This window comes from Protopterus annectens, chromosome 2.part1 (assembly GCF_019279795.1).
Source record: "Protopterus annectens isolate FY-2018-M chromosome 2.part1, PAN1.0, whole genome shotgun sequence".
Classification (NCBI taxonomy): Eukaryota; Metazoa; Chordata; order Ceratodontiformes; family Protopteridae; genus Protopterus; species Protopterus annectens.
In genome coordinates, this window is record NC_056729.1 from 694,844,958 (window position 1) to 694,871,469 (window position 26,512).

Genomic DNA, 26,512 nt, shown 5'->3' on the forward strand with positions numbered 1-26,512 from the left:
TGTAAATTGGGTCATCTGGGTCACGGTCAGGGCTTCATCCATCTGCACCAGAGGGTGAGACTTTTTTGATTCCTTTGGTTAAAAGAAATAAAAAAATAAAAAATAATTCACAGGTGCACATAGAGTACATTTCCTAATTCAGGTACCCCCACTGGTCACAGCCAGTCAGAATTACATTTCACAACATGACCTGGTAGATACACGTATAAATATAAAGGAAAAAATACAAAATATGCAATTCATCCATGACTCTCAAAGATTTTATGGAGAATTGGGAAACAAAGTAAAATGAAGAGAAACACCACCCAAAAAAATAGGCACATTTTGGAGAAGTATTTATGAAGGCCCTATTGAACATAACAAAGATGCTGAATGGATAGAAGAACTAAAAGAAAAGTAAGGAGTTTTAATGTAGAATATTTGAAATTGGATGAAGTAATGGCCAGAGAAATTGAGACAGAGTTAAAAAAGTTTTTAAATTAAAAACCCTAGTCCTAGATGCATTACCTAACTTCTGACTGAAAGGATTAACATCTTTGCATGAAGATTTAGCCCTGAGTAAAAATTACTTACATGAGCATCCCAAACAGACACAAGCATGGATAACAACAGGAAAAATGTTACTCTTCCATAAGAGTAAACCTGCAGGACATCTGCAGGACATCCTAAGAACTATAAACCAATAACTTTCCTTCCGACTATATACAAACTATATATTAGAATTGATGCAGATAGAGTTTATTATCATTTAGGGAAAAAATCATTTATGAATAGAATGGTTAGGAGGGTGGCCTAATGGATAATGTGTTTGCCTTACAAACCAGGGTTTGAGTCTCACAAGGGATAATTGTCTAGGCTTACATTGGCTCGAAAGGGCAGTTACCTAGTAATAACCTATGAACCTATGAAAAGTGTTTCTGCCATTTCACACTGAGCTAATCAAAGGAAGGACACTGAGCAAACTCGGATCTATAATATATAACATTAAGTATCCTGTTCTTTTGCTTTTTTTTTCGAGTTATTTATAGCACTTTGTCTACTGTATATTTTTCTAGCTAGTTTCATTGTGTGTGAGGTATTAACTGGAAATTGTCCACTTTTATTAAGCATCTGTTGGGTTGTTTGATTCTAATAACTTGTTTGCAGTTAAAAGCTTTCTCTAGAGGCTCCTTTAGCTGTTTAAAACGTTCATTTAAAGGCTCACTGCTGCTTTTCTGCTGTGAGAAACATTTCTGCAGTTTGTTTCTCACCCTCTCTCCCTATTGGTATGCTGTTCTTATAGTTGGTGGCTTTGCAGTTGCCCGCCCCTACTGTAAATTTGATCTGTGACCCTTCTCCCAGTCTAGTGTCATTACCTCATTCTACCTAATACACGGAAAACATTTGAGAATGCCAATCAGCTTAGTTTCTGCTCCTCCTTTCTCTCTTTCCACTTAAAAAAAAATTTTCTAAGCTTGTTTCCTGCCTTTCCTGTAGGTAGTCTAGTCTGGATACAGATTTGCTGTACCCACGACTATTTGTGGGCTTCTAAGCTCCCAAGCCTTTCTGTGTTGGAGGGAAGCCTTCTAGCTTAATTTTGTTTCTTAGAACTTGCCAGTTTTTTAGTTTCAGCACTCAACTCTGTTTCTTTGAGCTCAGCACTTGTTTGGAACTTATTGTAAGCACTAAATAAGCTACAAATTACTACAGCACTCAACTTTCCTCACTGTCTAGAGGAAAACAGTTTCTAGTACTTAACAAATAAGCACCTATCCAGGCATGTCTAAGGGTCATCTCCCGGTGTTTTCTCCTGTCTACCTGATAAATCTGGGCATCTTGGGGCAATGCAGCAATTGCCTCATGTACACAGACAATCCTCTCCTCCTACCACCCAACACTACAACCTGTGAGAGATGCACTTATATAGCCAAACTGGAAGCAAAGCTTTCTTCACCTAAGACTGGACTACACAGTCAAGAGGAGAAGGTAAACACTTGCACCACACCACACTCATCACATAGTCCCTCAAAACCTACACCACCAAAACACACACATAGAAACACAAAACACACAACTACATTCGCGGAGGCTGTCAGTAAAAACCCACCTAAGCAACAGGGACCTGCAAAGCAGAAACACAAGCAACCTCCACCCCCCCAACACAACCCAAATGACACGTAGCCCACAAACTCAGTGTGCCACTCAACAACAGCCCATAAGTCATAACAACGTACCCAACACTCTAGTCATAGGTGACTCTATAGTCAGGCACACTGATGTTCCACTCATCAGGCTAAACAAGTAGAAAGTTGCTGTCAGCTGCCTGTCGGGTGCCAGGATCCGCCACATAATGCATACACTCAGGTCACTACACAACAAGTACAAATATGACTCTGTCATTGTCCATGTTGGTGTGAATGACCTGAGACGTACCTCCCTGGACTACATGAAAAGGGACATGGAGGAGCTGTCCGATCTTGTAGCCCAGGCAGGTATGACCCTAGCCCCGAGTAGCATCCTGCCATCACCCAGAATGATACCACAGTACAAGGACAAAATGATTGACTTCAACAATTGGCTAAGCTTCTGGTGTCATTCTAAGGGGATCCAGTATCTGTCTGCCTGGGATGACATGATCGACAAGCCACGATGCTTTGCCAGAGATGGCCTGCACCTGTCGCTCCTGGAATTCTGGATACTGGCTAAGGCTCTAGCCACCCCTATAGTGCCTTTTTTAGGCAAGGTTCAAATGAGAAATTCACCACCGTAACAGGTACAAGCAAGAAGAATCTGAGGGTATTGCTACTCAATGCTAGAAGTCTAAACCTCAAAATGCACTCACTCGAGGCACTCCTTAAAATGGAGAACGACATCTGTGCAGTGACAGAGACCTGGTTCAAGGCTCCAGAGAGTACCCCTGCATTACCAGGCTATAATTCATACCACACCTTTCGGCCACCTAACCTGGACCGAAACACTAAAGGCGGAGGCGTGTCCACATTCATTAAGGATATCCACACCTCCAGGCTAGTTGCTCAGCATAATGCATCCAAGATTATCCAAGTGCAACTAACTCTGGGAAAGACCACAATCCAAATTGTAGCTTGCTACAGATCCCCCACCATGCCCCAGGATTCCCACTCCTCATTTCTTGATACACTGAAAAATATTAGGGTACAACCTAACACCCTAATAATAAGCGATTTCAACTACCCTACCATTAACTGGGAAAACTACTCATGTACCAACTATTGTGCTCAACATTTTCTGGAATTCATAAATTCCAGTGCCTTGGATCAACTTATCCACACCCCCCACCAGGGGCAGCAATATCCTAGACCTGGTTATTACCAACATGGGCAACCGGTGCTCCACACCAGAGGTCAATTCCTCGTTGGTCAGATTCGACCACAAGCTAATCACCCTAGACATCCACATCCCTCCCCCACCCCCCATTAGGGAAACCACAGTAAAAAATTTCTCCATAGCCAACTTCACGCTTCTTAAGACAGAAGTGGCAAACTTCACGACACCCATGCTGACGGACTGCTGAATCCTACACAAATGCACTTTATGAGCACTTACACGAGTGCATGGATCGTGTAATCCCTAACACAACCAAGATGCTATCCTCCAAAAAAAGGAAGCCAATCTGGTGGTCCCCTGCCATAAACAAACTCTACAACAGAAGAAAGAAACTGTTGCAAAAAAGAGTAAAATCCCATGATTGGAGAAACTCCCTGGTCAGCCTCAGTAAGAAGCTGAGATCCCTCATAAAATCCTCCAAAGCTAGTTATGAAAACAAAATCGCCACTGACTCTAAAGGCAACCACAAAGCATTCTATAGCTATGTCAAGAATCTCAATGGCAACACTCAGATCTGCTCTGAGTTACAGCACAATGGCACTAAATATACAGAATCAACTGATATTGCCAACATCCTGGCAGATAGGTTCAGTGCTAACTTTACCCCCCTGTCATCCCCTAAAGGGCCCATCTCTATACCAGAAGAATGCAAAGTTCCTGTAATCACGGCTGCACAGGTAAAAAACACACTATCCAAAGCCAAGAACACAGCATCCATGGGACCTGACAACATCCCAGGCTGTGTTCTACATGAACGACAGAACGAACTGGCACCCCAACTAAGTACCATGTTCAATCATAGCCTCACCTCAGGCTTATCCCACTCCACAAAGGGGAAGCCACCATGGACCCCGGAAACTACCACCCCATTAGCCTAACGAGCCTGATCTGCAAGGCTATGGAACGTGTCATCATGGAACTTATAAACAATGACATTGGTAATCTCCAAACTCAGGACCTCACCCAGTTCGGGTTTGTAAAAGGCAGATCATGTCTCCTAAACCTGATAGACTTCTTTGAAGCAGTCACCAAAGCCGTAGATGAGGGTAAGGTGGTTCACACAGCCTATCTAGATCTCGCCAAGGCTTTCGACACCATCCCCCACTCTGGAATTACAGATAAACTCACTAAACTAGGTATAAATCCCCATGTCAAAAGATGGGTTGCCAACTGGCTCACTGACAGAACCCACACTGTGAAAGTAGCAGACTCCAAATCCAACTTCAGACCAGTGACAAGTGGAGTACCACAGGGTTCAGTCCTGGGTCCTCTTCTGTTTGGTATCTACTTCTCTGAAGTACAGGCTAACACAGAATGTTTTTGGCTAACGAAGTTTGCAGATGACTTCAAACTAGGAGCCATAATCAAAACTCCAAAAGATGTGGACATCCTACAAAAGGGCCTCACTGAGACAGATGCCTGGTGTTAAAGCCATGGCCGCAAGCTCAATGCCAAAAAGTGCATTGTCATCACTTTTGGTAAAAACTCTGTACCCATGAACTACCACATAGGCGGTAGTCTACTTAACACCGAAAGTGAGATAAGAGACCTCGGGACACAGGTGGACAGTAGTCTCTCCTTTGATAATCACATCGCCACAGTAGTCAGGAAATCCTTCTACATGGCACACCTCATCACAAAAGGTTTCTTATCCAGGAAAAAAGAGGTCATTGTTCCCCTCTACTCGTCACTCATTAGACCCATTATAGAGTACAATGCCCCTTTTGGTATGTACCTCACAAGACACCTACAACAACTGGAAAGGCCGCAGAAATACCTCACAAAGAGGATTACTGGCCTCAAACAGACCGTCTCAAAAAACTGCAGCTTTACTCAGTCGCATATCGCCTACTCAGAGGCGATCTCTGCCTAACACGCAAAGCTATGTCAAACCCAGAGCTTTTACACATGCTACACTTAAAGAAATCCCAGTCCCTACGAGCTGCATGCTCTAGGGACCTAAATCTTGTCACCACAATAAATAGAACATGCTGGAGGGATAGATACCTGTCCCAGAGACTTCCCATACTCTGGAACAAACTACCTATCTATATCAAACAAAGCTCCTCATTAGCACTCTTCAAGAAAAATCTTGATGATTGGATGGGAGATAGGAAATTCATCCAGGGATCACTTCTGTGGCTCTGCTCGACAGTGGCACAGGAAAATAATTTTCTTGGGTGGCGAAAGCCAGGGTACCTTTTGGCTAGGCTTATATAGGCCCTAGGGCCAATAGCCTAGTACCTACCTATGAACCTATAAGGGTAACAAAAAAAAAGGAATATGGAGCAAAGCATCAATTATTGGGAAAAAAGAGAATTGTAAAAAGATGACAGATGTAAGTATGAAATGAATATAGTATAAAATAAAAACAAAACAAAAAAATTGACAGCATCCCATATTCATGGATAAAGGAATACTTACAGATGTTTAAGATACACCCTACATCGATCAATTACATTACAGTGACCATGAAACAGTGGCAAGCCACTTTGCAGTTGAGTCATGACAAAGGGCAGTTATATGAGGGATAAAATTTCAAAGGGGAATATTCTAGGGTGATTCATTGTCACCACTGCTGTTTTATCTTGCCGTTAATCAATTAAGCTGTTTAGGCTGTTACAATTTGGCACCCAGAAAACAACGTTGTTTAGAGATTTCTTATCTATATTTTGTAGATGACTTAAAACTATAGTTCATCAGATGAGTTGAAAGCACAAATATAGTTTAAAGAAAGAAAATTTTGAAACTCCATAAATATAGTGGCAAGTGCAAAGATCTCCTGGACAACCTCATGTCAGCCAACATTTGACACAGGAATGATTAAGGAGAGGTGAGTTATAATCAAAAGATGAATGGCAAATAATGGAAGCCCAGGGACATAGACTATGTATATGTTGATTTACAAAATCTATTAAAAGGGTGGGAGAAGCAGTACATGCTGCTTCTGTTAAAAAAAATTGGAAACAGTTGCACATCTTGTTGCTAGATATGATACACTTAGGCAGATGGTCTATACACTGAACAGCACAATAATGTGGCAAGACTCTTGTACTGGAGATTGTGCAGACAGTACAATATTGAAGCATTGGGAACATGAACCACAAAATATGAAAGAAAATGATGACATATATATGACCTGGATCACCCAGTACCAACAGTTCAAAAACTAGATGCAAGAAAAACAAATACAGCAGTCCATGAAAAAAAAGGCAAAAGCTTCTTGGCTTTTTGGCTAAAACCAAGTGAAAAAAAAAAGACAGAAGTAGCATTGATCACTGAAATTGCTACACCCACTGATTACAGTGTCTTAAAGGGACAATCCCAGGGATTTTTTGTTTTGATCCAGCCTTTGTTTACTTTTCAAGTTTGCCTTTCTGAGCATGCTCACCTGTGGCTTGGGGGGGGGGGGTGTACCTGCAGGAAGTTTCAAAGGAGTTAGCCACATTCCATCTCAAATTGCAGCTCTACTGACAACAGCTTTCCATGTGAGCCATTCATTGGTCTAATCTGTGCATTTTATCCATTCAGAAAAGTAGCCTTTCAGACATTTTATGACCAGACTGCTGCTACTACTCTAGAAAGCACAGCAGTAATGCAATTCTTGTAAAGGGGCATTATTTTGTTTCTAAAATCAGTTGCTTGCTAGACTATTGTGTTTACCTTTTAGTGTAGTGTAAGTCACATATTCACACAGAGTCAGAATTTTCAGACAAGCTTGTGTGCAGACTGCAGATTAGATTTCACAAACTTCACTGCTGGATGTTTATTATAGGAACTGCTTAGAATTTACAGTTTGTTGTTTTGTACTTCCCCTCCCCTACCCAGAGACTATTAGTTGAATGACTGGTTTAGCATCAGCTTGAGATGCTATCTAGTCAAACTCAGACCTGCAGCTTTTGCAGCAGTGAAATTACATCTTTAGTATGTGCTTGTTTTTTTGTAAAACTTAGTGGAAAGCTTATCCCAACTTAGGCAATTGTATTTTCTTTTGTTTTATGTTTGTTGCTACATGCTTTTTTCCCTTCACTGGTAATTATTTGTCATATGTTCTGCAACAGTGTTGCTTATTAATGCATGTACTCATGCATACATATATTTATAAGACAGTTTCTCCACATTTCACAGGAAGCATTACTTTGGACATTTTCATCTTGGAAACAAATCCACTGAGTTGCAAATATCCTAAGATTCTAGAAGAATAAAATCTTATAATAAAAAAAAATGTCAGACATTTGCTGAATATTTGACTGCAGTAGTTGCACTGGTTACCATTTGAAAGTGGAGGTAAATGTAGTCTCACTATTTCCCTATATTTCCCTATCTGTGTGCATAAGCATGTATGAAATATGTAATCTAAGTTTATATTCATGTGGTTGTAAAACCACAGTCTTGCTATGTCATACTGACCGACTTGTAATTCAAGGCATTCTTGAATGTCAGTCAAATTTGTATATGCAGGATATTTAATTGTTGTTTGTCTTTCTGCTTTTTCCCGGTAAGGGGTCGCCACAGCGGAACTCCGGTCCACTAATAATTGGCAGTAGATTTTTACGAAACGTCGAGGTGCCAGTTCAACATCCAACCTTCAACAAAAGCATGCCCATTTACGCACGCATGTCTTTTGAACGCTACCCAACCGCGGGGAGGACAAGCAGACTCCACACAGAAGGCACTTCCAAGCCAAGCCGACAATCAAACGGGAGAACCTCTTGCTGTGAGGTAACAACGCTACCGCTGTACCACCGCGGAATCATGCTGGATATTTAATAATGTGTGTAATAACAGTACCTAATATGCAATATTTTCCCTAATTATTTTTCCTTTGTCCATAATTCCGAGTTAAAAGAGGGTCTCGTCCAAACAAATGACAGGTGCCAGAAACATAGTCTCATGCTGAATGCCAAAAAAAGCTGATCATTCCCTTTGGGGAGAGTGACGTCCCCACATATTATCACATTAATAACAATGCTTTAATTGCACAATCAGTAGTAATGGATTTGGGCACCCAGGTTGATAGCAACCTGACTTTTGACCATCATGTTGCTTTCGTTGTACGGAAAGCTTTCTACATGGCCCACCTCATAAGTAAGTGTATCTCATCCAGGGACAAAGAGGTCATAACATCCCTGTATTCTTCCCTTATAAGGCCAATTATTGAGCATAATGCCCCCTTCTGCATGTACCTCGCAAAGCACATGCAGCAGCTGGAAATACCACAGAGGTTCCTCACCAGGAGAATCCAGGGCTTCAAACATCTACCCTACACAAATAGGCTAAAAGCCCTGTCCCTCTACTCAGTTTAATACAGACTCCTCAGGGGCGACCTCTGTCTGGCATATAAAGCAATCTCAGACCCTGCCTTGATGGGACTGCTGCATATCCACAAGTCAAGCTCAACTCGAGCAACCCATATGGGTGACCACAAACTAGTCTGTGATATCACTAGGACTTGATGGCAGGACAGATTCATGTCCCAAAGACTCCCCCATCTGTGCAACACACCCCTTCTCTACATCAAGCAGAGTACCTCATTATCCCTTTTTAAGCGCAATTTGGAAAACTGGATGGGAAACAGAAAATACACCCCCTGGGATTCCACCTGTGTCCCTGCTGGACAGGGGCTTTGGGTACTGACTTGTCTAAACATGGGTTAAACTCTTGGCTAGGCTTATAAGAGCCTCAGGACCAAGAGCCTAGTTAAACTCCTATGATCCTATAAAGATAGTTGCAGAAAAATACAGGCAAAGGCATATGGCTATACAAAATTTCACAATACAAAAAAATAAGAAAACAAAATGGGAAAGTAGAACAGAGGATTAGTAATGGGGAAGTTTAAGAAAGAGAAACTAAAGTTATGGATTACCTGAGAAGTGAAGGATTTAGTGCAGAAGATCCTATAGTGGTAATGTCACAGCATGATGTAACAATGAGTCTAACAAATTAATGAGAAATAGGTGAAACAGGAAGCATGTGATCACTTGCCACATGAAGATTTTCTACAGCCTTCAGAATACTTATTTTTTGACTAAAAGGGTGTAGGCTAGTGAATATAAATAGGCATTAGAGAAAGTGTCCTTACTATGTATGGTAGATTTAAACTTCCCTCTTCCACTACTTTGTAGATAGTAACATCCAAATATTGTATTTTATCCCATCTAATACAATGAGTAAACCTCTAAAGTCTGTGGTGCTGTTAATGTAAGCTATACATTCTGTCAACACTGTCTCAGGCCCTGTCCAAATGATACAGTGCATCTAGGTAACGCCAATAAAAGTTGCAATATTCGCATAGCTGGAATGGACCAGGTACTTCTCCTACAAAACTGACAAAACAATGTTAGCATAAGTGGGGGCACACCATGCCCCCATAGCTACTCCTCTAGTCTGCTTAAAGAATTCTCCTTCAAAGAAGAGAAAGTTATTGTCCAGAACCAACTCCATGAGGTCCATACAAACTTGGAGGTCATTACTGTCAAAGTCTGCCCACCCACAAAGGGCCCCCTCAAACCATTCACGTTCTAACTTGTGGGGTATTACAGTGAATAAATCCTGAATGCCAAAGTCATAAACACAAGGTCTTCTTTGTACAGCCCATTGTGAATACTACATAGGAAATTCCATGAGTCTTTTAGTATACCCCTTTATTGGGCCCAGACTTTTTTTCAATCTGGCACCCTAAAACTTTTCCAAGGGGTATGTTTTAGTGCCATTGGCAGCCACAATAGGCCTCAAAGGGGGGGGGGGGGTATTCTGATTTTTGTGGACCTTTGGGATCCCAAATATTGATGGTTTCTTGGGTTTTTCTGTCCACAAATATTTAGAACGGTCCTGATTTTTCCAATCCTCCTCCACCCTCTCCCTCAAAATAAAATCTATTTCTCTATGCTAAGTTTATCTCACTCCTCGACACCCTCAAATATTTGGTAGTGTCATTTAATAATTATAACATTTTGCCTGAGTATAATATACTATCCATAATCACTACTCCTACCCCCTTTGTCCAGCTTCATAATTCTAAAATATATATTTTGTCTGAGTTCATCATTTAATAATTTTTCATCTCTAGAAAGATTAAATTTCACCCATCTGTTACTTGGACCCTCCCTTATTTCCCTCTCGAGCTGTGCCTCAAAATTCTTTAACTAGGCATGTAAGGGCAGGTTCATAGTACTTTTTTTTCCTTAAACTGTATATTTTATCCATCTCACCATTAATTTGGAACAGGAGTTCAAAAATGTTCTGCCTTAAGAGCTTAAGGTCTATTAACACATTAGTAATCTGACTATTATAACTGGGAATAAATCTAAACCCTTTACTAAACAGTTCAAAGTATGTGGGGGTTATATCTACACTGCTAAAATTAAAAATACTAAAATTTCTATAAGTATACCTATTACCAGCAACTATAATCGAACCATCCTCCATTACCTCATCACCCCCCTTAATTTCTTCCCTACTTCTTTACTTGGTGAATAATGCAATTTGGCTGTCCAAAAAGAGTAGAAGTCTAAAGCAGGATAAAGAAACAGTGTAGAAAGAATGGTACAAATACAATACATCACAATATCTCAAACATCAGAATGATCCACTTCTGTAATAAAAAGCAAATAAATGAAGCCAAGAAACTATACTACAACAACACTCTGAACAATAACTAACACAACCCTAAAAAGATTCCAGTCATCTATTAAAGGAAGATTGCACCCTGGTCAAAAACTCAACCCTAGTCCCTCCACCCTGGTCAAAAACTCAACCCTAGTCCCTCCCCCAAAAACTTGTCACTCAGACCTGCAATAGAAATAATCTCTTATTCCATAGGTAGTAGTGTTCTTAACCAAGGATTCCCACATCTAGTCCCAACCATGCCCAGCAGCCATATGTCACTATGTTCACTTTCACCATCAAACCATTTCCCTTATTCTATATAAAACAACTCAAACTCAAACCATGCTCAGCTTTAGCTGATGACCTTCTAAGAGAGTACCTTAGAATAGTAGCCATTAGTATTGCCCATCTTCTCTCAATCCTTATAAATGGGTCAGTCTTGAAATCCCATGCTCCCTTTCCTTGGAAACAATCACACATTATCTAGTTACACAAAGTAGTAAATTCAACAGACATCACTAACCTTATACCTACATTGATCTTAGGTTTCTCGGAGAATAGTAGGCTAATTGTCCTGAAGTCAGAATAAAACTGTGTACTCTGTGTTTATGAGGTGAACACCTTAACCATCATGCTAAACCCACCGTCCCTGAAATACCTGAAAAACATGGCTTCCATCCCCCAAAGTACTAACACTGCACTTCTAATCCTTATAGATACTGTTAATAAAGAAAGAGATTACTTTCTAGTCTTCTTTTATTTTTATATCTGTCTATACCCTTCGATACAATTTGTCACAGCAAACTTCTACTTCAAATGTCCACATTAGGTCTATTGCAAAGCACCCTTCGATGGTTCAAAAGCTACTTGTCCAACATGTATCAGTCAGTAAAATGACACTGTACCCTGTCTCCATACCTCACAGTCACCACCAGTGTACCACAAGGTCTCCTCCTCTTTAACACTCCAGCACCCTCCACTGATCCACAAAACAGGCTTCTTTAATACAATATGCTGATGACTCCACACTGATACATGTATCAGTTAACTTGGCATATCTCCAAAAAAATACTCAGGAAGCTGTAACAGATACTGAAACGTGGCTTTGTAACTCACAAGTTATGCTCAGCCCCCCCCCCCCCTGGCAAAATAATGCTGTTTTACCCAGAGCTCTCTCTCATGAAAACAACATTTAAAATCCTCTCATCTAATAATACACCATCTGCAGTCCCTTCTAATAGCAAATAATGATTGAGGATAGTGGATGATTACAAGTAATACTGAATAATAATAATAATAATAATAATAATAATAATAGTAATGATAAAAGTGGATGATGACCTCTACGTTTGCAGATGACTGCAAGCTAGATGCAGTCACTGAATCCTAAAATGACTTGGCCATCCTGCAGGGAGGTTTGTCGCAAATAAATAACTGGTGTCAAAATCTTGGTGTGAGACTACATGCCAAAAAATGCATTACTGTATCTTTTGGGAAGTCATCTATCCCATGTAACTACGACACTGACAATATGCCCCTAAGACATGAACCAGGTGTTCAGGATTTGGGAAAATATATGAACAGTGACTTAACTTTTGAATAAACTAAGCAGAAACTTTGCAGGGTGAAGGGTGTGAGGTTTATTCCTTGAAATATGCTATGCACCTAGTTCACTAATAAAACCTGAATTTTAAAATATGTACTACACAATAATTAAATAACAGTGATCAGTTGAGTTAAGAATGGAATGTGCTTTATTGAAACACACAAACAAGCGATCCTAGTTGAGTATAATGAAAATTGTTTCTGCTTGGTTTATTAGTGAACTAGGTATATAACAACATATTTCATGGAGTGAACTTCATACCCTCCACATTGCAAAGTTTTTGCTTGGTTCATTTTTGATCCCATTATAGGTTGCATACTGGCTTTTCTGAGACTTAGAGGAATGCAGTAGATTTTTCTTTTGACTTAACTTTTGACCAACGTGTGTCTGTTGTAAGAAAGTCCGTCTATATTGCACAGATTATAAACATGCATGAATATTTAGTAGCTTTACCACACCATCAGAAAATCTTGGAGGAAAGGCAGGGTTTGGGTGAACTTGCTACTGCACATACTGTGAGGTACTTCAGTAGTAGATTACCATGCCTCCTTTGGCATGCATCTGTTCAGACAAATAAAACAACTGGAGCTCTCACAAACTAAAACTCCTGTCACTATACTCGGTATCCTACAGACTGCAAAGATGTGACCTGTGTCTTGCATAGAAAGCATCCTCTGAGCTATTAATAATGGACTTAATGCACATCAATAGGCAAAATTGAAGTGTATTAACCCACCACCGAGTTCGCGCAGGATTGTGCGTGCCCGCCGTGATTGACATGCCGGCATGCGTGGATTAACAACGACAATGTGCCGTGATTGACATGCAATGCAAATATAACGGTAAATCCATGTCATGTATGAGATTTGTTGGGATTTGGTAACGCTATAGACTACCAATCACCACTGCAGTTTGGTGATTGGTGATCGAAGAGTAGGAGTAGTGGGTCGCCTGTCAAAACACCTACTTATTGTCGTTGTGAGTAATCTGGTGAATCAGAATACTTCTGAAGGAAGCAGGGGACGGGGTGCTACTTGAAAGACTTTCTTGCATATCTCTCAACTGTCCAGGTTTTCTAAGAAGGTCCAGATTTCTGCCTAATGTTTGCTATGCAGAGAAATGAAATCACTAATGACACATATTTGAGTTTTGGACTTCATATCCTTTAGATGTTAACACAAAGCCTGTTACTCTAGCAACTTCTTAAGCTTATAGGAGATTTGTCCCTTCCATTAACTTAAGCTTTGTCTGGATTTCTTGCTGTGACAGGTTGAGAGCTATGCTTATTTATGAGGATCTTAAGTAGCAGTTCCTTAATATTTTATCCCACACGAGTCCTCCATTCTCTGTGATATAACCCAATTTATCCTCATGGAGGTAATATATAATTATCGAACTTGGCATGGGTAAGGCCAGACCAAATGGTTAGTTCAACCAGTGTTGGCAGCAGTCAGACTGCTACTGAAGTATTTTGTTTATCAGTTCAGTCAACAAACTTCATTCCTTTACTTGGCTGTTTTTTTAAACCTTGCCACCGCTTTCCTATGTTACTTTAACATTGTGACAGTGACACACCTCTCTCTAATGGACATAGGTAACCTGTAAGTGGTTAATCTCCCAGCCCCATGCTTACACTTATCAAGGGTATCAGAACTTATCAGAGATTTGGGATGCAATGGCTAGGCTTAAAAAGGCCCTTGTGGTTGTTAGGTTCAAGTTCAAACAGTGGATCAGGATGTTGTGGATGTCTGTTTTTTAGTCTAAGTTCACGAAATAAAGAAATAGGCACATGCTAAATGTTTGTGTTTTCTTGTTAACTGGACAAACAGTACTTGCCTTTGGACTTTTGCTGAAATAAAAAAATGGTTTGATTTCACAGCAATCTCATCTTTTTGTGCACTCAAATCTTTTTGTACAATTAACTTGTGTTTCGCATATCAAAGATATTACCTTGTGTTATGGTGGCATCTTTCAATCAAACGGTGGGCGGTGCAGTCAAAATGCTTGCAGGCGGTGTTTAGGCGGGGCTTGCTACTGCGCATCTGGTGGGTTCATACACTTCAATTTCGCCCATCAATAAGTCAAATGGCATCAGAAATACTCAGATTACCCTTCTCCTTATAAAATGTTTTGACGTTCTGGTAAATCACTAAAGATTACAGTCAGTCTGTAATGTCAGTCATTAGAGTTTCATCCCTCTTATCCTGTAGGAAATCCATGCTGTTAAAAATGTGGTCATTGTCTTACTAAAGTGAATTAAGATTAATATTTAAAAGTTATACGTGATTTTGGAGTTGTAAAGACTGTGGTGGTCAGTAGTCTAGTATGAACCTACAAACCTACTACTTATGCACAAAACATGGCACAGCAATACACTGATTGCATGATTCATACTTATTTCTTCCTGCAACATATATTCCAGTTATAATATTTGCCGTGAATAATGACAGAATTTAAATAATCTCATACATAATAATGTGCATTAACCTGTAGCATTCTTCAGTAGGCTTGTAATCATGTACCAGAATGTCTTACTGGAGCCATGTTTTTGAGTGAAGCAGGCTGCTGCTTCAATTGAGCCTGCAGGAGAACCTACCCAGTATCTGAGCAATAAAACATGGCCATAATCATTGCCACATACAGCACCAAGAGGTGAAGTGACAAGTCCGGTTTCACAACCCTCAACAAAACTAATTCTAAACTTTAATGTCACTATCCATAACAGGAAAACACAATACATAATGTATAAAAATGACTAGTAAGCCACACTAAAACATTCTATAGTGACCACATCTTCTTAGTTGAACTAAAATCCGGCAGCAGAGTAAAGCCAAAAAAAAAAAAAAACACGGTAGACTTTCTGGAAAACCAGACTACAAAGCAATTAGTGAAAAAATAGCAGTTAGCAATGTAAATTACACTCCTCCACTAACACAAACACACACTGGAACTACTGCATGCTCAGAGTGTAGAACAACTGGCAACTTGTAAAAACTAAACCTATAATACAAACACTATATATAAACCATGCAACATGGAAACAAGAAGTACATCAAATACATACTGTCCACTTAAATTTCTCCAGTAATGAAACCAAACATGAGATGCCATCAGCAATACACAGTTTAAATCTGAATCTCCCAAACATAAAAATGTTCACTTACCTGTAATGTCCAAGTGTGTAGTATAAATAATAATAGATTCTTAGAGTAGCAGCACACTTATATGACTGAGAGAGGATTCCAAGAAAAATAGTGATCCCTAGAATGTAGACAGAGCAAAAACACATCCTAATCCATGATCGGATCTCTCATCTTCCCAATGGATGTTCCCCAGCCCACAGCAGTGTACAATAATAGCAAAAAAAAAACAAGACAGCAGCATTTGGAAATGGATGTGAGATGACAAGACACTAAATAATAGGTTAACAAAATTAAAAACCCCTTGCATCATCAGACATACTCAGTTCTACAGTTATGTCTACAATAATGCATTAATAACAGCACAAATAAATGAAAATAACACATTTTCAGTCTTCCACTGTTTAGGCTGAATGTCTAACTCCAGGTTAACTTGGTGTTATGAAAAGAAAGCATTTGATAAATATTGCTCCCCTCAAGTGTTCATCTGTGGCACTTCTATATAACTAAGATGATATATACCAGTACTTTTACATTACACAACGAGTTACCTTTAAGTATCCCACTATACAGCATATATGCTACAAATCTAACTCCCATCTCACAGCAAACAGTGATACTGTAGAATTTTTAATCACTAAATCATTTAAAAAAAAGAACAAAATTAAAAATAAGACAAAGATTTGAAAAATCTGTGTAGATAACTACTCATTCTCAGTACAGATAAAATAGTGAACTTGTAAGATAAATAAATCTATTACTACAAAGAACTACATTCTTTAGACATAACATACTGCTACAAAAATACAGTATACATATATATATATATATATATATATATATATATATGTGTGTGTGTGTGTGCGTGTATAGACACACGTATGCATATATATATATATATATATATATATATATATATATATATATATATACATACAAACACACACACCCTCAAATGTGCACACACACACACACACACACACACACACACACACACACACACACACACATGTGCTCACACTATATGAGCTGAAATAAGTGATTTGTCACAGTTTCACAATCTCTCTACAGTAAAAAGTTACACATACCTGTAATAACCAGCTGCCATTAAGTATACATGTGCTGTGGTCGCAGTCTTCTTCTGCAAAGAGTATGCCTTTCAAATAGTCACCTCAAAAACTTACACGGTACCCAAAGAACAAAACATGGAAATTATCCATAGCATATAGTGCAACAAGGTCATTGGGCCTTTCACAAAATGCACTGAGCCCAGTCTTCAAATAATGAGAAATAATATAAAAATTGCACTAAAGTTTCTTCAGACTTTTCACTCTGGTTGTGGTTTCTCACCTGGCCCAAAGATCATATAGGAATTTTAAAACATGTCTCACCTCCTACAAAGTCAAACCCCACCAGTAATAGCTTCTATAGCTTCTGCAGCAGTTCTCATACATTGCCATTACAATCTCTTTAATGTGAAACATTGATAGTATGCAAACCTCTCAAGTATGCAAAATGTACCTGTGTCTCCACTGTCCTATCAAGGCAAATGATGAACATTTTCACCTCTTTAACCACCTCGCCAAGCTGAATGGGACCTTCTCCTCTAATTTCACACCTACTGAGCAATTCTGGTTACCACTAAAGAGGATTGTTTTAACTGGAGCTTCAAGTGATTAAGCTCTAACAAACAGTTAAGAATGATGAAGCCAAACTTATTAAAAAGATGACTATGGCTTGTGTGTTCACATAATGCAACATTTTATGAAAATGCTATCATTATTTTTATACATTTAACTTGGTATATAAGTAATTATAAAATGTTAGTAAAATTGTACTATGTGATAACATATATTACACATATTTTGAATTTTGTGTGAAGCTTGAGATGAAAACTATGAATAACATTTTAAGTGATTCCGGATATGATCACTTGATGCCCAGTCTGACTGTCATCTTCAACAACAATGTAAAAACAAGGATCCATGCAGATAACTGCATGCTCACTGTTTTTAAGTAACATATGCAGTAATAGTAACAAGAATCTGCCCTTAGCAACTGCCATATTATGAACCAGCATTTCAGAGTACTCTGTACTTGCCACTCAGTAGCCAGAGTAAAATTATATATACTGATTTAGGTGGTCACTATTCATGAGCATTACAAAGACACCTCAGTTTGCAGACCTTGGATCATACCAGCACCTGCACAACTGCATGGACTCAGCCATACCCAACAGAACTAAAATGTGCTCCTCAAGGAAACACAAACCTGGTCTGGTGAACATCCTCTGTCAACAGGCTTTACAACAAAAGGAAGACATTGTTGTCCAAGGGTAAAAAGGAGCAAATTCCAAATTGGGAAAACTCCCTCCTCAGCCTCAACAAGCAAATTAGATCACTAGTGAAAACCTCCATAGGCAATTATGAATTGAAACTAGCCTCCACAACAAAGGAAAACCACAAAGCCTTCGGCAGTTATATCAGAAACCTCCATGGCAAAGCCCAGGTTTGTTCCGAATTAGTACTTAATGGTAACACTTACACTGATCCTGTTAACTTATCCAACCTGCTAGCTGATAGGTTCAATGCAAACTTCACCCCATCTCCCCTAAAGGCCGTTTCGACATCACCGATACTTGTCCTGCCCCTCGCATCTCCATAGATCCAGTGTTAAAGGCCCTATCCAAGGCAAAGAACACAGCTTCCTTGCGACCTGATACTATCCCAGGCTGTATTATGCACCATCTCCAGCAAGAACTAGCTTTGCCATTGAGCACCCTAATCAACCACAGTCCAATTACAGGCTTCATTCTAGCAGAGTGGAGAGCTGCCACTGTCACCCCCTTGCACAAAGCTGATCACACTAATGACCCTGGAAACTATCTCCCCATTAGCTTGACAAATCTGACCTGTAAAGCTATAGAGCATATCAGTATGGATCACATAAATATACAAGGGCATAGGCAATCTCCAAGCACTTACACCCAGTTCGTATTCGTCGAAGGTAGGTGTTGCCTGTTGAACCTGATTGACTTCTCTGAGACTGTCACCAAGGCCCTGGATGAGGGAAAGTCAGTACATACAGCTTACCTTGACTTGGCCAAGGTCTTTGACAGTCTCCCACTTTGGCATCATCGAAAAGCTAAAAGAACTTTGTTCAAATCCCTATCTCCTCCCTAACAAGGTTTTGCGGAACATCCCTAGGCCCTTTGGATATAATCAGCTGCGGTTCCCCCTGAACACTGGAAACAGATGTCTGTTTGTGGAACATCCCTAGGCCCTTTGGATATAATCAGCTGCGGTTCCCCCTGAACACTGGAAACAGATGTCTGCAGAGGCTCCGCATACATGTGAGAAGCCGGGTCCATGCTGGCATCCAAAGGGATCATGGCACAGGAGTCTGACTGAATATAACTGGGCGGTCCTCCAGGTTTTCACCAACCTCAAGAGAGATATATGGTGCAGGTGGTACAGCAGAGGAGTCCAACTGAACTTTCTTGGTCATCTTCTTTGCAGAGAGCTGATATATAAAGTTTTCAGGACAAATGCCTGACAAATAGAACAAGACATATGGTTGTGAGAAGCACCTAAGCAAATCAAACACTGCTCGTGACAATCCTTATGGGGACTTTGTCTCCCACATTGGGATTTCCTATTTCTGGATGACATGTAAATAACCACCCACCAAAAAAGTAAGATAAAAAGAAAAACCCCAATGGTGCACTTATCTGCAAATGGCTTGTCAACCAGCAGATGAGAGATTATACAGACTGATGACTGGAGATGGCGTTCGGACTGGCGACAAAGAAATTAGGAGTATGGTACGCCTGTATGTCACCTTTATGCCCTACACCATGCACGGGGAACATATGTTAATATTAACATAAGAAGCATACTTAACAAAATAGAGGAACTACATGCTACACTATCCCTATACTCCCCTGATATAGTGCTCCTCAGGGAGACCTGGCTCAAGCCACATATTAATAACAATGAGTTACTTCCCCAAGGTTATAATCTACTTAGGAAAGACAGAACATCCAAAGATGGTGCCATACTGTTTAAAAGCAACTTTACTAGTGACATTATGAAGAAAAATCCCCCAACATATAATAATTTAGAAACTTTGTTCACAACACAAACTCAATAGCCATTAAAAAACCTAAATATAATTGGCGTATATATTCTCCCTGTTAACAATATTGATACACTGGAGGCTATTCTTCACTGATCATCATAAGCCCTCCCTCATGAAATACTCATATTAGGTGACTTTAATATTGACTGGTCCATAGGTATATTTTCCATCCCCCACTGCTCATATAAACTTACACGGCTTAACTCAACTAATCCAAACCTCTACTAGAACTGACAATTCCTCTAAAAAAAGAGTATATTTTTAGACTGTATCCTTATCAATTACCTTTCCCAACTCTGTAACTCTGGCACACTACCTGAGAGACTTAGTGACCACCACCATACATTCGTCCTAAGTCATGAAATTAAACCCATAAAAAACACATCTCTGCAACAAATGCATTCTACAAAGAACTTCAAATTGAAAGATCTTATAGCTGCACTATTCCACTGCAACTGGTCACCCCTCTTATTCCTCCCCCTGGACAAAGCTGGTTTTGGCAAATTTGGTTGATTACTTTTACTTTCCTAAACAGCCTCAACCAGCTTGCCCCACCTAGAACAATAAGAAAAAAATCCAACTATGCACCCTGGTTTACCAAAAATACTAGACTATTCTAAAACAGAGAGATAGGGCTTGTGAAGTACGGCATCAAAACAGAACCAACCAAAACAGATACAACTACCTTGAACTAAGAAATAAGTCCAAAAAAGCAAAGACTAGACAAGAAAAAACACTACTCTCATGTTCAGGCAAAACAGAAGACAAACTATCTAAAATTTTGGGCAGCCATCAATAAAATACTTCAACCAGGGAAAAACACTACCCCACCCCTCAATACTGACACATTGACTAGTAACACCGCAACTCAGTTTAATGACTACTTTACCAACTCCATTCAAACTTTGATTACTAACAGCCCTCCTGTTACTCACACAAACTTCCAGACCCCTACAACTGAAAAAAAAACTGCTTCTCCCTTCATCCAGTCCAAACCAACACAATATATGAATACCGGACAAAACTAAAACCCACTACCCTTGTGGCTGATAGACTTCTAGGTGAATACCTCAAGATTGCAGCCAATACAATCTCATACCCCGTTTCCATATTAATAAATAGGTCAATCACTGAACATATTCCAACCCTCTGTAAAATCTCTCATATTATACCAATACTAAAAGTTATCAGTCATCTGAATTATCAAACTATTGCCTAATTGCCACACTATCCCCCTATCAAAAATCCTTGATAGATGCATTGATTCCCAAATACTAAACTACTTGCTAACTAACAATCTCCTGACTCCAACTCAACATGGTTTCTACCCTAATCATAGTACTACTACTGCCCTTATCAGCTTCACTAATTTCGTAAATCAACAATGGAACAAAGGAAACCTTGTCTCTACCATCTTCTTGGAGCTCTACAAAGCCATTGATACAGTTTCTCAGTCCCAACTAATAACTGTACTCTCTGAACTTAATCTCCACAGCTCCACATTATCATGGTTCAAAAATTCTCTCTCAAACTCTCAACAAGCTGTTAAATGGGATAACACCCTCTCCTCGCTACTTCCTGTAAACTTAGGTGTTCCTCAGGGATACATCCTTGGACCCCTTCTCTTTATCATTTAACAACAACCCACGTAAAGTCACCCGCCATACCAACCTGGTCCGATAGTTTGATGATTTAACCCTAATCTGCTCTGCTCCATCACTTCAGCAATTACAGCAAATCACCCAAGAATCCTTTACAGCAGTAGACATCTGGCTGACTCACAACTTATACTCAACCCCCCCCCCCCAAAAAAAAAAACAACTAATGCTATTCCATCCTTGTAAAGCTGCTGACCCAATTCCCACATTTAAAATAATATCATCTAACAGTACCCCTATTACACCAGTCACTCAAACTAAACTATTAGGTGTAATTATAGACAGCAATATTAAGTTGACAAACATGTATCGCAAACCATCACAAAAGTTTACAAATAATTAATTTCCTCTAGAGATTCAAAAAATACCTAATCTCAAATAGTAAAGTCACCATTGCTAGAACCCAACTACTCTACACACTCTATGCCTCCCCAGTACTAACCAGCATAAGTAAAAGTGAGCTTAACAAACTATCTGCTACAACAAAATAGCAAAATTTGCCACCAACTCATCCTACAGATCCCACTATTGCCAGTCCCTTAAAAAGCTATCCTGGCTAGAAGTACCAAACCTGTTAATCTGCAACCAACTTATAATTGCCCAACAAATCCTTTATCACCCTGCCCCCAAAAAAAACAGCCCTACAAGGACTTCTACACTACTATACCAACAGTTGTCCATTAAGAAGTACCAACAAAGCATTGGTCAAAATTTCTCGAAGTAAATATTACTATGGGGACTCCCTGTACACTACTACTGTTGCAAGAACATGGAATACCCTTCCTCTAGATATCTGATCACTAGATAGCATACATAACTAAGAACCTTCTTAAGTCCTACTCATCCCACTTATGGATATGATCTTGCTCTACCCCTGGGTAAATCATACAAGTTATCCCTACTCCCACCACTACCCCTGGGTAAATCATACAAGTTATCCCTACTCCCACCTCACTTTCTAACAAAACATATCAATACCCAATTTTGCCTCAGCATAGGCGTCAGTGTTACTAAGTAATTAAATAAAGAACATTCACAAGTGGTATCTTTAAATGTGTGCAAACTTGTCCCTGTACAGTACAAACACAAGGTATTAGTACATCATTATATGTTTTCTCTACCATCACCACTGTTTACAACACAAAATGCCAGCCAGTGGGGGTGGAGTGGGGATCACAGCTGGGTTTCTGTGAAGATAACATGACAGTAGTAACCCTTCTCCATCCTGTTATTGAAGACTTGCAACTAAGTATCTCATTTATTGTGTGTGTGTGTGTTTAATTAATTAAATCCAAAAATTATTTGCAGTCATTAACCATAAAGGTCTAAAACACACACACACACACACACACACACACACACACACACACCGCTCTGCCAAATTTGGGGTAGCACATCTAATTTGTTCTCAAACTTTTGTTTCATCCCTCCTAAATCTGGAAATTATTTTGAGTGAAGAGCACCCACTAAGAGTACCTTTTCCTTAAATATTTTTCTCTGTCCAGACTTCTGAGGTAAAAGTTGAAAGACATGACACATATATACACACAGGCTGTGCTAACACATATGCAGCTATTTCCCACTTTAGAGGAGTGGGCCACTTTTTCCCTTTTGTCTGGCTCCAACTTGTTACAGAAAAAAAATGTTTATTGTAGTCCTTTGCAAAAACTGTTTACAATTAAAAAAATGAGTGCACTCATGCACTCAACAAAACAAACAAAATTTCACCAACTGCCTAATTAATAAAAAGGGTCTGTTGCCATGTATATGAACTTTCCCACTACCTCTGTTACTAGCTTGGTGGATATGGGCATCCTGAGCCAATGTAGAAACTGCCTCATATTTACAGACAACCAGTTAATTATTAAACAAATTGATATGGTATGCAACAGATCAATTTACACAATATCACTGGATGCAAAGATCTCACATAAAATCATTCCTAATGTCAATAAGGTTGTCAGTAGTATACCCACTGCACCGATCACACCCAATTCAAAGCAGAAACATAGACCCATATATGATAAGGCATTTAAATGTAATCTACCTTAACCCCAAAGGCCTCCTTGGTGAAGTGCACATAATTAACTCCTCAACAACCCTGAATTCATGCTTTCAAAACAACACTCACATCAGCCCATACAGCCACATCTCAGGTTGCCTAAACGTCTAACCCTAAACAGCATGTCACAGGACATACACTGATGTCCATTTCACCAGTATGACTCAGTCATAGTCCATGTATGCGTAAATGACCTGAGATGTACCTCCCTAGGCAATGTGAAGTGGGACATTGCGGACCTCTCAGAATCTGTGTCTCAGGCTGGCATGAGTTTTGCATTAAGCAGCATTAGGCCTTCTCCAAGGATGACTCCACAATATGAAGAAAAGATGACTGACTTTAATTGGCTTAGTTTCTGGTATCATTTAAAGGTGATACAATATTGGTCAGCATGGAAAACAGTCATTGTAATGTTGTTACACAAGGATAGCCCACCCACAGACCTTAGTAAACACAGACTCTTTAGCCTCACTAGCCTCATATTGACCTATTCTACTTACTGTAACATTCTCATTTTAATGTGTAATTGTGGAGCTTTTCTCGTACCTCTGCTGAAAAAGGGTAATAGCTCATTCGGGCTACTCTGGTCAACAAATGCCAAAGAAATAAAATTTACAAAACATAGGCTCCTTGCTCACATTTTTAGGCCATGCATACACATATGGGTTCTTTGATTCACCTTCCTGATTGTATTAAATTAAATTCCAAGTAAAATACAGCACCACTTGTTAGAGTGTGTTATAAATTTGTAGTTTTGAATGTTTTTCCAGTAAGCAATGAAACAAAACATATGATACAATAATGAAAAAATTGCGCATTTCAGAAAATTTTAACCATAAAAATCCAGTCAAACTTCTGTCATTACAATCCACCTAATCTGCCCAAACATCTAAGACCTCCGAGGCAGAAACGCAAACAACCACCACATCCTAGCACAAACCATGAGACACATAGCTCACATTAAAGTGTGCCACTCAACCAAAGCCCATAAGGCAAAACAACTTAACCAATACACTAGTCATAGGTGACTCAATAGTAAGGCATACTGCTGTCCTACTCACTAGGATGAATAAGGAGAAAGTTACAGTCAGCTGCCTGTTGGGTGCTGGATCCGCCACATAATGCATGTACTTAGGTCACTCCACAACAGGTACAAATATGACTCTGTCATTGTCCATGTTGGTGGAAATGATGTGAGACGTACCTCTCTGGACAACATGAAAAGAGACATAGAGGAGCTCTCTGATCTTGTAGCCCAGGCAGGTATCACCCTAGCTCTGAGTACCATCCTACCATCACACAGAATGATACCACAGTACAAGCAGAAAATGATTGACTTCAACAATTGGCTAAGTTTCTGGTGTCATTCTAAGGGGGTTCAGTATCTGTCTGCCTAGGATGACATGACTGACCAGAGATGGCCTGCACCTGTCACCCCAGGGATTCCGGATACAGGCCAAGGCTCTTGCCACCTCTATAGTGCCTTTTTTAAGCAATGACCTAAAGACAAAATTACCACCATAACCGCTACAAGCAAGCAAAATCTGAGGGTTATGCTAGGCAACGCTAGGAGTCTAAATCTCAAAAAGCACTGTATCGAAGCACTCCTTAAAATGGAGAACATCGACATCTATGCAGTGACTGAGACCTGGTACAAGGCTACAGAGAGCACCCCAGCACTACCAGGCTATAATTCACACCACACCTTTCGGCCCCTAAACCTGGACCTAAGCACTAAAGGTGGTGGTGTGTCCATATTCATAAAGGATATGCACACCTCCAGACTTGTAGCCCAACTTAATGCATCAGAGTTACTTCAGGTACAACTAACACTGGGTAAAACTGCAATCCAGTTTGTAGCCTGCTATAGATCCCTCACCATGTCCCAAGATCCCCACTCCACATTCCTAAACACACTGGAAAATATTAGGGTACAACCCAATACCCTTATACCACCTTTGGTGGCCCAGTTTAATTTGGAGTAGGTGGTAGAGGCTGCCACAGAGAGGTAGAGAGAAATAAACACATATCCAGGCATGTCTAAGGGTCAGCCCCCGGTGTTTTCTCCTGTCTACCTGATGAATCTGGGCATCTTGGGGCAATGCAGTAATTGCCTCATGTACACAGACAACCCTCTCCTCCTACCACCCAACACTACAACCTGTGAGAGATGCACTTATATAGCCAAACTGGAAGCAAAGCTCTCTTCACCCAAGACTGGACTAGACAGTCAAGAGGAGAAGATAAACACTTGCACTACACCACACTCAGCACATAGTCCCTCAAAACCTACACCACCAAAACACACACAGAAAATTTTCACCTCCGATCCTTCACATATTCTCCTAATCAGCCTTATCATTTTTTCAGGAAATGCAAATCCTTCCATTGCCCTGCTAAAAAAAGTCCCAGCTTACTCTGTCAAATGCTTTTTCTGCATCAAGACCCACCAAGAACAGTGGTATTTTCTTACATTCTGCTTCCCTCAGGATCATCAGTGGTCTATTAATGTTGTTAAATGTTCGCCTCCCTTCCACACAACCACACTGATCAATATCTATCAGTTTTGGCATTACTTTTGCCATTCTTTTAGCAATTATAGACATGCACACTTTATAATCATGGTTTAGTATTGAAATGGGCCTGTATAACGCTGGAGCTGATGGATCTTTACCCTCTTTAGGTATTACAGCTACCACTGATTTCTTCCAGGACGGTGGTACTTCTCTTAAAATACTGTTAAACCAAACTTTCCAAATCTTTCTCATTTTTTTCCTTCTAGCGTCCAAACTTCCACAGAAATACCATCTATTCCTGGGTACTTTCCTGTAGATTGGTTATACAGAACAATTGCTATCTCATCTCCTCCTATCCTGACTGTTAGTAATTGAGCCTCATCTACCTCTAACCTTGTCATATTTAATTCTTTCAAAAACATTTCCTTTTTTTTTTT

General features: G+C 39.8%; 1 protein-coding gene across 1 annotated transcript in view; it reads left to right on the forward strand.

Annotated features, from left to right (window-relative positions):
- Positions 1 to 26,512, forward strand: part of LOC122794902 — a 2,498,277-nt gene that overhangs the window by 1,397,381 nt on the left and 1,074,384 nt on the right. The gene's annotated exons all lie outside the window — the stretch shown is intronic.